General features: G+C 48.0%; 1 long non-coding RNA gene across 1 annotated transcript; it reads right to left on the minus strand.

Annotated features, from left to right (window-relative positions):
- Window positions 1-682: 682 nt before the first annotated feature.
- LOC142475796 (uncharacterized) lies at window positions 683-11,310 on the minus strand. The gene is made up of 3 exons (XR_012791144.1): window positions 10,923-11,310; window positions 8,540-8,950; window positions 683-730 (listed from the first exon to the last, which is right to left on the minus strand). It is a non-coding gene; the product is annotated as an uncharacterized LOC142475796 (long non-coding RNA).
- Between the last annotated feature and the right edge of the window lie 4,219 nt (window positions 11,311-15,529).

Here is a 15,529-nt window from a genome sequence, read left to right on the forward strand (position 1 = left end):
TCATACAGGGATGAGAGAGAGAGACAGAGAATGAGAGAGAGACAGAGAATGAGAGAGAGACAGAGAATGAGAGAGAGACAGAGAATGAGAGAGAGACAGAGAATGAGAGAGAGACAGAGAATGAGAGAGAGACAGAGAATGAGAGAGAGACACAGAGAGAGACAGAGAATGAGAGAGACAGAGAGAGGGACATAGGGAGAGAGAGACACAGAGAGAGAGAGACACAGAGAGAGAGAGACACAGAGAGAGAGAGACAGACACAGAGAGAGAGAGAGAGAGAGAGAGAGAGAGAGTAAAGAAATGTACTGTATAACCATTATACCGTACCCCCTAGTATTCGTGTAATCATTGTCCCACACCCCCTATTACTCATGCTTTGGCAATACTGAAATGTTCTTTTGACAGAGACACACAGAGAGAGACAGAGACACAGAGAGAGAGACAGAGACACAGAGAGAGAGAGAGAGAGAGAGAAAGAGACACGGGCCTTGTTTAGTAAGCGTCGATAAGGCTGTGTCTATAGTATTTCAGACGGAGGGAAGGCACACACGCTGCAATACACTTGCTGAAGCCTGAGCTTTTTTATGGCTTTGCAGGGTATGCAGCGGGTGCGATTGGGGGCGTGGCAATAAATATTTGGAGGCGTGGCAATAACGTTCCGGCGCGGACGTCACTTCCCTACCTCACATCCCGATCCACCGGCATTTTTTCAGATGCAGCATCTGAAGCACTGTGCAGACAAGAAGAAAAATGCACACAATGCGCACCAGAGATTAAAATATAGTAAATTATTTATTAATAAAACAAGAAATAACCGAGGGGGATCCAACCCCACCTCAGTACTTTCTTCTCGTTGCTATTGCCACACTATACGTCCTGACGCCGGAAGGGAAGTTGGTACGTGACCAAGACGAGACACCGGATTTACAGTGGAACCACAACATACCACAGATTGCTGGAGGACCACACTGCGAGGGGCGCAGCCTATCGAGTTTCCCGGTCATCGTCCAAAGTCTGGAGCTGCGGATTGACCACCGGATTACCACGGAGCCCGAGCTTGTCTCACACAATGCTTTTACCAAACGGGCGTTTGTGAGTTTGTTATTTTTATCTTGTCCAGGAAATGAAATTGTTAAACCGAATTTACACATGGAGCGGGCGCTTTCTCTTCTTTTTTTGTTTAGATATCTATCGAGGAGGTGGTTGTTTCCCTGAAGAGAGCTGCCAGGGCTCCAGAGGACGCCCGAATTGGATCCTTTTTATGATTGAGTTATAACATAGCTATTAGAGCTAGGTTTCTGGACTTTTATTGTGTTTAGGCAGAGTGTTTATTATTATTTTATTACAGCTACTTTTTAGTAATTGCATTGTTATTAATTCTGACCACTAATTCTCACTGCCATTATAATCTCTCTCTAGCCACAACCAAATTGCTATATCAGCTATATTATTTATTGGTTATACCAGGGGAGCACAAACTTTTGCAGCTCGCCCCCCTGCCTTCCCTCTGCTGGTGCTCGCGCCCCCCCCCCTTACCTTGATGCGGCGTCACGTGACCTGCAGCGGCATTTGACGAGGGTGACGTCACATGACCCCGCGGCGTAATTTAACATACTTTGCTATATGTATGCACACACAGCTGTCTCTTACACATACAAATACTGTTTTTCCATCCCTATACACCAATAGGGACCACAAAGTATCCACACACACTTTTAGTTGTGCTACAAACTCTCACATTTCCACACCCACCCACCTTCCATTTATATCCACTCCCACTCCACACACACCTTTTGTAAAGCACTGTATATACTGTGGGCTCTCCATTCATTTTTATTCACACTGATACACATACACACTCTTTCATCACTTGCTTTCAGGAACCTTTTGACACCTCTAGGGATAAAACACATCCACACACTGGGGAAGGACCAGCACAGATAACATTCCAAGAGACACTGTTTTTAAGTATACCTTTTGCTTGCTTCATTCATTGTAACATCGCCGGAAGAAGAGATCAGTGTATCTCGAAAGCTCGCACAAATAAAAGCATTTCGTTAGCCACAGAACGGTATCATCTATTTAATTTTTGATTTTATATATATATATATATCAAAACAAAACAGAAATGGTAAAGGAGCGCCTAATGCAACAACCTGCCTAACTGTGAATAAGTAGCCAACTGCGTTGATACAACCTATGGGGGGGCTAAGGTGGAATAATATAATTAAAAAACCCTATGTAATTCTATGATAAAATGTGTAATAACTTTAATACAAAGTGTACATGACAAAATAGTTAAAAATGCTTCTGGAAAAAAAATTGTGTGTTGTAATACAAAAAATATCTTGAATGAAATATAAAATATAAAAAATATGAAAAAATGAAAATAAAAACTTTTTCCAAAAAACTTTTAAAACCTTAAAAGTCACAGAGTCCTGTTCCAAATGAATGCATCCAGGTATAGGCAGCCCGTTTATAAGGGATCACAACTCCCTAGGAATACCTATGAAAGAAAAAAGAAAAGAAAACAGGCGCACACCTAGTGCATTAAAGTTTACCAATAATTTTATGGAACATTTAAAACCAGACAAATGCCCACTCACAAGTAAAGCGTTATTTGAAAGCAGTTATGAGATTGGCCCTCATAAGCCAGTGGTGCCGTTCGAGCCTGTAATGGTGTCCTCTCGTGCGCGGTCTCCTTCTACCGGATGTGACGCTCACCCGGTCTGGTGTCCCGCACAAAACGGAAGTCCCTCCAGGAAACCGAGGCCTCTCCTGACTGCCTCTAGCTGCTGCACCACCAATCAAGCCAAACGATGTGTCCACTGAACTGCTTTACCGAGCCTCCCACAAGCTGCGTTCCTCTCAGTCTGCTCTATATATTATATATATATATATATATATATATATATATATAGCAGGTCAGCCGGTCAGCCAGAAGAGCAGATCAGCCGGTCAGCCAGAAGAGCAGATAAGCCGGTAGAGCAGGTCAGCCGGTCAGCTCTGAGATCAGCATTACTTATATCCCCTAAACGTTGTCCCCTGCATGTAATGCTGCAGAACAGCCTGCACTGCATATACTGTACATGAGATACTTAACCCTTTCTTTTCGCTCGACTCTAATCTGAATGATTTGCTAATTGGTTTGTAATTAGAGAGATATTTGTAGCAGAATCCCATGTATGTTCTTTTTACCTTTTTAGATACCGTTTTGTGTAATAAAAGATATGACAGATCTTGCACTCGTGTTTTGGCAGAAGTGTATATGTGACCCTATAAATCTCCCTCACACCCGGGCTTGGCAGCGTGACACTAGTGCAGCGTCCTGGGGAAGAATCACTGAGCTGTTAGCAATAGATACAACGGATAGAAAAGACACTACACACAGGTTGGATTAAAGAGAGTATTTTATTGAAATAATTAATCTCTTTGCTGGTAGGGGCCTGCAGCACATTGCAGAGCGATATAGTAACACGCAGAGCAATGCATTGCAGGCCCCTCCGGCAGCAAAGGGGTGAAGACCAATGCAGGGTGTATAACGATCTCACTGATAATTCATGCACAAAGGGCAGTTTGTTGCTGTGATCCAGAAGAAGGCGAAACATAACCCCTGCTGTGCAATGGGGGAAAAAAAATCCTTCCTGACCCCATTAAATGGCGATCGGGTGGTCCCTGGATCACTGCGCAGTGATATCAGATGGAGCAGCACAGATCAGCGTTGTTATACACAGGGGCACACTCCGTATATAGAGATGCGGGTGATGGGGCCCTTGTGCCCCTGTGTATAACTCACCTACTCCCCCATCCCCCTGCATATCTATGCCATTCACCCCTTTTCCTCCCGCATACCTCGCAGGGCCGGCCGGCCATTAGGCGGTCGCCTAGCGCGCAGAGCTCCTAGGGGCGCATTAATAATCATTATTATTTTTTTTCTTATTATTCTATTCTAATTCATTTATCTTTTTTTTTAAATTATTTTTATTTTTTTTATCCAGTATTTTGGCGCCCTTTTATTTTTATTTTGCGTCGCGCTGGGGTGCGGTCGCACCCCCTGCAGCCCCGATAGCTACGCCACTGTTTATTTTATTATTTTATTTATCTTATTATTTTTTATACAACTGGGGCACAAATTTTAAGTTTCGCCTCGGGCGCATGAAACCCGTGCTCCGGCCCTGCTCCTTGTTCTCTCCCACCCTCTCACGCCCAATATCCCTATCTCCCTCTAATACCTGCCCCTCCTGCAGCCTTCCTGATCTTATCTGCCTCTCCTGCGGTCAAACCAGCTTCTCAGGGCCCCTAGAATACCCCTGTATCTACGCCCTGGCTCCTCTGCTACCTGCTCCTGGCTTCTTCTCCGCCTAAAAAAGGTGAAGCAGCAGATCTGTCCGCACCTCTCGTATTCTCCTACCTGCTCCCGGGGTCTTCTCCTCCACCTAAAAAAGGTGAAGCAGCAGATCCGGCCACACCTGTCGTATGCTCCTTGGTCATCGTACACCACGTCTGCGTCATCGGCCGCCTTGTAGCCCACCTCATTGTTCCACTTGACGCCCACTATGTCGTATGCCTCGTCGTCCGCCTCGTAGCCCGCCTCGTCGTCTGGTGGCACAAAGGGCACCACCTTCGTGCGTGTCCTGATCTGCAGAAGACATGAAGTGTTTGTAACCAGGGACAGTGATACTCTGTATCACAAGAGCTCCTGTGCCACTTATACCCCCTCCGCAATACCATGTTATATCACCCTCCACAGGGCAAATACCCGTTATACCCACCTCCCCATACCCAGTACCCAGTTATACAACCCTCCCAAGGCCAGTACCCTGTTATACGCCCCTCCCCAGGCCCAGTACTCGTTATACCCACCTCACCAGGCCCAGTACCCGTTATACCCACCTCACCAGGCCCAGTACCCATTATATACCCCTCCCCAGAAGGTCAAGTTTCTATTTATCAAAAATACATTGAGTTACCTCTGGTTTCCGAGCATGTCCTGGGGGAGTTATCACAGAGACACAGAAGCTTCGCTGAGTTTGGGTGAGTAACTCCCTTAACCTCTCAGCAGTTGAATTCCCCCTTGGCGCTAACACGTTAAAAACAAGCGTTGCTATTTCTCTGCATGAAGTTGCAGGTAATTGGAAGAGTTACACAGTGACGGCTATTTCATCACTCACCTTCTTCCCCCGAAACGGTCTTTTCGGTATTGTTCTCGGTCTTATTTCCGGCTTCACATCGGGTATCCATATCCATTCTTCGCCTCTGATCTGTATGCAGGACAATGCTTTAAAGCTGCAGTTCAGTCAATATCCTGCATGTGTGTTTTTTTTAATAAATCAGTTCTGTAGTAAGAAAAAATACTTTTAGCATTTTCTGTTTTAAAAAACAACAACTTTGAAAGACCAATTTTCCTGTATTCTATTTTAACAGCCATTTGCTAAGGCACTGCCCCTTCATGTCCTGTCACAAGCCCTGGCACACCCCTTTGTCAGCCCTGCCCTCCCTCTAGCACATGTCAATGCAGGAGTGCTCGTGAATATTCATGAGCATCCACTGAGTGACAGAAGCAGAAGAAAAACAGATCCCTTCACTAATTATGTCACCAAATTTCGCCTATCAATACATGGAGAACGAATTGACCTGCAGCTATACAGTTCTTTAGGTAATTAGAGATTGCCCACATGAAACTATTGAAGTAAAAAAATAAATAAAATAAAAAAAAAGACTGAACTGCAGCTTTAAACGTTTTATTGGCGTATTCTTGTTTGACTCGTTCTATACAGACATTTTCTATATATTCATTGTGGGATTTGATAACATCTGTAAGATCTCTCAGAATATCACATTCTGTACGTTTGTGCTGAAGATTTTTCCATTCTCAATTTACTTAATATTAGTTTTTGGCTTCAATTATTTATATCAAGTCCAAAATACCTTTATACAGAATGCTGTTCCCTTTAGCCCACAAATGCTGTTTCATTAAAGCCCAGGGGTGGCACTTTATGCATTCTCAAACTTTTAGGCAACATCCCTAATTTCCAAAAGTGGGATAAAATCTGTGCATATTTAAATGGTTAATTTTTCCATTGTGACAAAATATAAATTATCTCACTCAGACTCCTAAATCCCTCCCCAAATATATCCGTTTCACATAACAGTGTGTGCGCTTCTCCTTCCGCCTAACTGGCACGTCGTCCTTACGGGCGCCACTCCTTGCAACTCCACGCTGCCCTCCAGTGGCAAAAGAAATAAGATACATTTACTATACTCGTCTGGCAGCTGCTCGCGTATAAGGTGGGTAACTCTGTATTAGGGGTCTTGGTAGACTATATTTTATACTTATGTCGGATAGCGATTCAGTAAGCCCAGAGAAGCTGGCGATTAGAGCAAAAAGAAATCGTTTTTTTTTTTGCCGGAAGATAAATAAATTAAATCGGCAGACGCGCGGTGATAAGCCACTTTTCGGCACTGATCGCCAGTTTTTCAAACACGCTCAATTCTATAAGCCCTGATCAGCTTATTGCGGCTGATCGCCACTTTAAAATTGCTGTTTCTTCTCCAAATTGTCCAGCCACAAAAGTTGGCAAGAAGGTGGGGTGAAGCTGCGATGAAAATAAAATGCATGTGTCCCAGAGCTGATATCCATTAATATCGGCACCAGAGACCCCCGGCATGAATCCCATGCATAAAAAATGCATTTACAGGCAACTTCATTACCGCCAAGGCAATGAAGGGGTTATACACCCGTGCAAGGCTTATTGCGGGTAGCGGGGTGGGGGAAGGTGGTATTTGGCCCTGGGTGGGTGTTTAGACCTTGCCAGGGGGTTGCGGGATGACTTAACCTCTTCTTTAACTTAGCGGTTAATACCGCTAAGGTAATGAAGGGGTTAACCCCTCCCGCTACCCCCCCACCCGGTTGGCCTAAACACCCATCCTTGGGGCCAATACCCCGTTCACCCACCCCCACTACCCACAATAAACAAAAATACACATAACAGCCCCACTGGCCACCTCCTAGGCCGTGTCATATCTATTCTTATTGAGAAGGGAGGGGGGCAGTGCTGAGGGAAGGGGAGGCCCGGCATTACTGGAGGAGAGAAGGGAGGGGGCAGTGCTGAGGGAAGGGGAGGCCCGGGATTACTGGAGGAGAGAAGGGAGGGGGGCAGTGCTGAGGGAAGGGGAGGCCCGGCATTACTGGAGGAGAGAAGGGAGGGGGGCAGTGCTGAGGGAAGGGGAGGCCCGGCATTACTGGAGGAGAGAAGAGAGGGGGGCAGTGCTGAGGGAAGGGGAGGCCCGGCGTTATTGGAGGAGAGAAGGGAGGGGGGCAGTGCTGAGGGAAGGGGAGGCCCGGCATTACTGGAGGAGAGAAGGGAGGGGGCAGTGCTGAGGGAAGGGGAGGCCCGGCATTACTGGAGGAGAGAAGGGAGGGGGCAGTGCTGAGGGAAGGGGAGGCCCGGCATTACTGGAGGAGAGAAGGGAGGGGGCAGTGCGGAGGGAAGGGGAGGCCCGGCTTGCACCCTACACTTGCTCCATGTATGAAGAGGTGGGCCAAAAAACAAATCTTGGCAGAGTGACAGCACGGGCAGCCAATCAGGAGAGGGGTAGTTTTTTTTGTTTAAACCATTCTTGCAGGCTTGCTTCCCGGGGGCCGGACCAAATGATTTTCGCGGGCCGGACGTTCCCCACCCCTGCTTTATAGGAACAAATCCTCCCTAAGGCCCTCATGCAGTAAGCAGCGATAAGCCACTTATCACCAGCTTATCGACAAAAAAGCCACACTGATACACACACACACACAGATACAGACACACTGATACAGCGATTCAGTAAGCCCAGAGAAACTGGCGATAAGAGCAAAAATTACCGTTTTTTTTGCCGAAAAAGAAAGAAATAAATAAAAATTACAAATCGGCAGACGCGCGGTGATAAGCCACTTTTCGGCACTGATCGCCAGTTTTTCAAACACGCTCAATTCTATAAGCCCTGATCAGCTTATTGCGGCTGATCGCCACTTTAAAATTGCTGTTTCTTCTCCAAATTGTCCAGCCACAAAAGTTGGCAAGAAGGTGGGGTGAAGCTGCGATGAAAATAAAATGCATGTGTCCCAGAGCTGATACCCATTAATATCAGCACCAGAGACCCCCGGCATGAATCCGATGCATAAAAAATGCATTTACAGGCAACTTCATTACCGCCAAGGCAATGATGGGGTTATATACCCGTGCCAGCCTTATTGCGGGTAGCGGGGGTGGGTGAAGGTGGTATTTGGCCCTGGGTGGGTGTTTAGGCCTTGCGGGGGGTTGCGGGATGACTTAACCTCTTCTTTACCTTAGCGGTTAATACCGCTAAGGTAATGAAGGGGTTAACCCCTCCCGCTACCCCCCCACCCGGTAGGCCTAAACACCCATCCTTGGGGCCAATACCCCGTTCACCCACCCCCACTACCCACAATAAACAAAAATACACATAACAGCCCCACTGGCCACCTCCTAGGTCCCTAATAAACTATTACAGTATTCATAAAACTATTATTTTTTTTACACACAGGATTAATACCGCAGTCCAGCAGGGGTCCCCGGTGGTCCAGATGGGTGTCCGCAGGTTCCACAGTTCATCCTGGGGGTGCCCACCGGTGTCTGGGGGACTTCGGGTTGTCCCCGCTAGGCTCCGTGGGCCTCCAGGTGGTCCCCGCGGGTGTCCGTGGGCACCAATGGCATCCACGCGGTTGTCTGGGAGCTTTCAGGTGGTTCCCACAGGTGTCTAGGGGCCCTCGTGTGGTTCCCACGGGAGTCTGGGGGGCCCTCGGGGGGCCCTGTGGGTGCCTGGGGCCCCCACAGCTGTGGGGCCACCAGTTCTTCCCCGCAGGTGTCCTTCGTGGGTCCTCAGGTGATCCCTGTGGGAGTCTGGGGGTCCTTGGGTTGTCCCCGTGGATCCCCGCTGGCCTGCTGTACCAATCCTGTATTTAAAAAAACAAAAACATGGCCTACATTTACATGAATACAGCTCCCCCCACCCCACCAAACACATACAGTACAGCAATGGGCAAAATAACTATTATCCAGACACGTGCTCATCTCTCCATCTTTACTATACAGACTTGCACAGACGATAGTTGCGAGCTGTGACTCCCAGACAGGCAGAAAGCTGCAGTGATACCCAGGGGGAGGGGGAGAGACCTCTGATTGCTTCCTCCTCTCCTGCAGCATCTCCCCCAGTGTATCATCCCATACAGGAGTCACAGCATGGGGGGGGGAGGGTCCCATCCTATATGGCAGAGGAAGGATAGCAGTGCCTGTCCTACCCCTCCTTGTCACATGGGATTAGGGCTATGTTATTCAGTGAGGGGTTGTATGTTTGTATTAGTAGGGACAGGCAAGGCCGGAGCCAGATGGGTTTCTCCTGCCTCTGTCCTCCCTGTCTCCTGACCCTTCCTGTAGCTGGACATACAGAATATGGATAACAGAAGGGGAAATAAAACTAAGAGGAGCCGGCAGGAGAAGGCCGTGTCATATCTATTCTTATTAAATAGTATTCTTCCCGAGCTGCACTCAGACCTCTCTCCCACACACCCACAGGACAGCCCACTAAAGAGACACAGCCCCGCCCCCTATGATGTCAGCAGGACCTCCTCTCTGTCTAGGCCTGCACAGGGCCAGGGGCCCGCCTCTATCACAGAGGCGGGGCTTGGTGAGGGGGAAAAACCCATGGTCACTACTGGCGCCTGCCCTTACCAGGGCTTACTCCAGTAGTAGAAGGATAAGTCGCCCGTTCTGCTTACAGGGGGCTACATACAAATAACAGATCATGGGAATAAGTGCTTCAGACAAAAAGTTACATTTCGGAAGGGTCCCTGCTCCAAAGAGCTTACACTCTAATTGTTAGGAAGAACGTACAGAGACAGTAGGAGGGCGTTGTGGTAAGTGCGTCTGCAGGGGGCCGAGCTTCATGTATCGTGTGTATAGTATTAGCCACGCGGCTACTCATATGCTTCTTTCAGCCGGTGTGCCTTAAGGTGGCTCTTAAAGGTCATCCCAGAGTGTGGGGCAGCCAGTGAGAAAGGGTTAAGGCGGGAGAGGGCTTTAGGTACAAAGGGGGTACAACGCAAGAGTCGGGATGGTGCATAGGAAGAAATTAGAGCTGGGATGTGAGGAGGGGCAGAGGGGGGTAAAGCTGTAAAAGTGAGGAGGAGGAGAATTGGGTGTGAGATGCGGGGTGTGACAGGAAGCCAGGAGAGGGGTTTCAGGAGGGGAGACGCTGAGACAGATTTAGGAAAGAGTGCAGGGGCGCGGTTTGGGGCCTGACAGGGATAGCCGGGTTTGTCTGAAGCTCCCTAAGATATACATTTGACTGAGTAATACTACCCCAAATTCGGACAAGATAATAAATAATTATTATTTGCCAGGAATCCCAGAAGCAGACTTGCTTGTGTAACGGTATTCCCCCATACAATGGCATATAATGTGTGTGTGCGGGGAGCGCAGTGTTACCAGGTGTGGGGCTTTACCTGTTAGGCTCACAGGGGCCTAAGTCTCCGCCACGGGGAGCCTGGGGCACGTATGATAGTAATATGAGCAACCTCGTACTCGGTGCAGCGCCTCCACCTGCGACGGCTCCCACCCGAGGGGGAGTGATCCTCGCAGGACAATATATATAAATATATATATATCACACAACAGCATATATATTACAACCAATAACTTTACTTGTGAGCATAGAACGAACTTGCATATAATAACAGGTGTCCCTCTCTAGAGGCGACACTACTACGGCGTCTCGCAGGACGCAACCTCCTCCCACCAGGTGATCCCACCCCGTGATATCCAGTGACCCCACACAATATGTCCCTTTAAATGATATGGATGTGTGTGACTGCGCAGCCACTAGTCCCGTGTGAGGACTCTGTTGGTGCACTTGTTGTTACTGGTTACCTGCCGAGCGCTCCCGTGCTCGGGCCTGCAATGGCTTCACAAAGGATCAGACGAACTCCCACACGACATCCAGGATCCACCCGCGTGGTGATCCGTCAGGGGCGATCCCACCCTGAAGATAGTCCAGCTCTCTTTAATGGCGGAGACTTGAGCCCAAGTCTCTCCGCAGGAAACGCAGCGTCCGCTGTGTCCCTAACTATCAAACAGCTAATGGGGCAGGGTCCCTAACCTAGGGCCTGTCCCTATAGCACTCAGCTACTGGTGACTCAGGGCTATCTGGGGCCTGGGGGGCTGCTGGCCTAGTGCAGGGAGTCACTGACTCCCGCACCCTACCTCCTTCCCTTAGCTGCTCCGGTCACCAACTGTCACCAACTGCCAGCCCGCGAAATGTATCAATCTCCCTGCAGGGACATGCTGCCGCCCTATTGGCTCCCTTGGGACATGTGACTCTGTCCCTGTGCACCCTGGGGGCTGACTGCCCTGTGAGTACCCGAAGGGGCTCTGGGCCCTGACAGGGGACCTGGCTACACTTGCGATCGCGGGCTATTCCTTTGCCCCCCCTGGTGCTCCCTTTGCCCCTCCCTGGTGCTCCTGGAGCTCCCTTTGCCCCCCCTGGTGCTCCCTTTGTCCCACCTGGCACTCCCTTTGCCCCCCCCCTGGCTTTCCACTTGCCCCCCTGGCTCTCCCTTTGCCCCCATGGTGTTCCCTTTGCCCTCCTTGCCCCCCTGGCTCTCCCTTTGCCCCCCTGGCTCTCCCTTTGCCCCCCTGGCTCTCCCTTTGCCCCCCTGGCTCTCCCTTTGCCCCCCTGGCTCTCCCTTTGCCCCCTGGCTCTCCCTTTGCCCTCCTTGCCCCCCTGGTGCTCCCTTTGCCCCCCTAGTGCTTCCTTTGCCCCCCACCCCCCTGCACTCCCTTTGCCCCCGGTCCCCTTGGTGCGGGAGATAGGTGCATGGGGAGGTGGGGAGCCGCCTGCTCGGATCGTCGGCCTTTCCTCTCTCTCCCGCCCCCCCTTCAGTCACTCACATCCGTCACAACAAAGAAGAAAAAAGTTAGAAGTTATGATTGGGTTTCTCAATTTCCCTACTTTTAGATTTTTGTGGGGCAGCTACATTCCTCCCTGAGTCACTGGGGTTTTTATATGATTGTTCAAGAGAAGTTTAAAGGAACGCTTTACTGAACATAGGAGAAACATCTTAAGAGGCTTCCTTGGACATGGGGTTTCACGTCATTTTTTAACAGCCCACAATAAAGATATAGGAGGATTATCCATTGTCGGTATTGAACACATTAGCCATACAACCATGAGGGGTGACAGGCTTTTAAAACTTAGAAAACAGGAGACCTACTGGATTTTCAAATTACAAACAATGAGTCCAGTGGGTCTGAATGAAGAACTGGATCTTTTAGCTTTTCAGTAATTGTTATCTGTCTCATAAACCATTTATCTATTGAGATTTAAATGATCTCTATTCTTTATCTGATTTTAAATGTTTTAAATTCTATTTATGAGTGTTTAATATATTATCTATTTCATGTATTGATTTTTTTTGTAATCAAGTCAGTCAGTTATTCAATTATATATATCTGTGGGTTATATAAGGTGTTTTAACTGTATAGCTAAATTATTATAATACATATTGATGAATCCATTTGTTTAATAATGACAAACACCGATAAATTCATAAAAGAATGTATTTTTAATTCATATTTTATTAAATTTTTAAAAATTTTAAAATATTTTTTATTTATCCTATATTGTAATTAATCTTTTTTATATCATGTTTTTTGTTTAAGTATTGTTTTTTTCTTTGTTTGTGACATGAACCAGTCATTTGTATCAATAGCACCAGTCCATTAAGATAATAGGTTTAATGAACCAATATGGAAGTTCATTATCACACTAATTGAGCCATTGCAATTAACTTGGATATAAATTAATATGGCACTGGTGCATTGATATCCCTGACGAAGCCTTTTGGTGAAACGCGTAGGAGGAGGAGCAATAGGGTGTTGCTTCCATACAGTGCAGTGGAGTAGAGCTGTTAACACCACACGCTGGGCTCCAGCTGATCAAAACCTGTTTGCCTGGTGATCGGAAACTAGCAGGAGGAGGAGAGCTGATAGACGAAGCCCAGAGACTACCGGGAAGGGTCTGTGCGTCACAGCCGGAAGTGACATCAGACCCGGACACCCGGAGGGCTGTCTGCTATCGTGCGCACCAGCGCATCTGAGCAGCTTGCTACGGAGCAGATTTCGGGACCAAAGAACACTACTGGACACCAACGGACCAAAGTGGATCAAGGGTGAGCATTTTGAGCATTGTCTCAACCCTGGGGTACCCCCTATTTTACCTAAACCTGCCCGGGCAGTGCACAGATTGCAGGACTGAGACTTACTATCGGGCTACTCCCGTTTTTAACCCCTTGGAGACCCATCAAGTGCAATTGCACAAACAGCTTCATCTGCACAGTTTTTACTATTATTATCAATGTATTAATTCTCATGTTGTTGTTGTCCTAGAGGTTTATCCCTGGGACAAGATATATTAATAAAGATATAGAGTTTGACCACAACCCCGTACTGACTGCGCTTCTAACTTTTTTCTTCTTTGTTGCCACGTATATATCAGGGACTGGGGGTTCCCTGTTTTAAAGAAGCTGCACCATTCATTGGGTTGTGTTTGTCTCACTCATATATATATTCTTTTCAGCAATACCCTATACACACCGGACTGGTTCATGTCACATGTTTTTTTGTTTTTTGTTTTTTATTTTTTATTTTTATATATATTTTATTGTCAATCTTGCTTATTGCCCATATTCGTAGTAACATCCCATTTGGCGCATTATTATTTTTTGTTTTTTCTTGTACACTTACATCCGTCGCTGACTCTGACTGTACTCCACTTTGTGTGTGTATTGGGGAGAGTGTGTTTTTGTATTGGGGGGAGTGTGTGTGTGTGTGTATCGGTGGCTGTGTGTGTGTATCAGTGGCTGTGTGTGTATGTATCGTGGCTGTAATGCACCGACACACTTTATTCGAGCAAATACCCGGTATGTACCTGGCAGATACCTGGAATGCGCCACTCCTAACCTCTGACAAGCCCCGTTGCATTTGCCTTCCCAGCCTGGGTTCATGCCTGGCTGATGGGCGGCTGATCTGTTAAATGATAATGATTAGGATTTAATAGGCTGCAATGCTTCGCGTGTCTACCAGATGGCATAAATTCATGAATTGTAATGCAGTTTATATATATATATATATATACTGTGCAGTATTGCAGCCAGCTAGAATAAAATGCTTCAATCCCTGCTTGGAAAATAACTCAATGCACTCGGGCAGAAAACAGTCACAAACCTCAATACACCCGGGTATACCCGAATTCGTGGGACTAGCCAAGCTCGAATAAAGTGTGTCGCCAGTGTATGTGTGTGTACCAGTGGCTGTGTGTGTATCAGTGGCTGTGTGTGTGTGTGTGTGTGTGTATCGGTGGCTGTGTGTGTATCGGTGGCTGTGTGTGTGTATCGGTGGCTGTGTGTGTGTATCGGTGGCTGTGTGGGTATCGGTGGCTGTGTATGTGTATCGGTGGCTGTGTGTGTGTGTCAGTGGCTGTGTGTGTGTGTGTGTGTGTGTGTCAGTGGCTGTGTGTGTGTGTGTGTACCAGTGGCTGTGTGTGTACCAGTGGCTGTGTGTGTACCAGTGGCTGTGTGTGTATCAGTGGCTGTGTGTGTATCAGTGGCTGTGTGTGTATCAGTGGCTGTGTGTGTATCAGTGGCTGTGTGTGTATCAGTGGCTGTGTGTGTATCAGTGGCTGTGTGTGTATCAGTGGCTGTGTGTGTATCAGTCGCTGTGTGTGTGTGTGTGTGTGTGTGTGTGTATCAGTGGCTGTGTGTGTGTGTGTGTGTGTGTGTGTGTGTGTGTGTGTGTATCAGTGGCTGTGTGTGTGTGTATCAGTGGCTGTGTGTGTGTGTATCAGTGGCTGATACACACACACACAGGCACACACAGCCACTGATACACACACACACAGCCACAATACACACACACACACACACACACACACACTGATATGATACACACAGCCACTGATACACACACAGCCACACAGCCTCTCCCCCCACCTCTCTCTCTCCCCCCTCCCCCTCTCTCTCTCCCCCCTCCCCCTCTCTCTCTATCCCCCCTCCCCCTCTCTCTCTCTCCCCCCTCCCCCTCTCTCTCTCCCCCCTCCCCCTCTCTCCCCCCTCCCCCTCTCTCTCTCCCCCCTCCCCCTCTCTCTCTCCCCCTCCCCCTCTCTCTCTCACCCCTCCCCCTCTCTCTCTCCCCCTCCCCCTCTCTCTCTCACCCCCTCCCACTCTCTCTCTGTTTTATCTTATCTTAACTGTCATATACATACACAAAAATAACCTACACTGCTTTCTTCCAGATCTGACTCTCAAGTTTCACATGGGAGACATCGGAAGACAGGTAGGGAACACCTCCCCTCCAGTATAGTACCTTGAGGGATTGCGGATCAGGTAAGATCCCTGGCGGGATTGAAAAATAAGGGCCGGTGTCAGAGTTTTAGCAGTTGAGCAACAGAGGAAAGGGCGTATCTTTGTAATATTGCGGAG

This window comes from Ascaphus truei, unplaced genomic scaffold (assembly GCF_040206685.1).
Source record: "Ascaphus truei isolate aAscTru1 unplaced genomic scaffold, aAscTru1.hap1 HAP1_SCAFFOLD_1388, whole genome shotgun sequence".
In the NCBI taxonomy this organism is placed as follows: domain Eukaryota; kingdom Metazoa; phylum Chordata; class Amphibia; order Anura; family Ascaphidae; genus Ascaphus; species Ascaphus truei.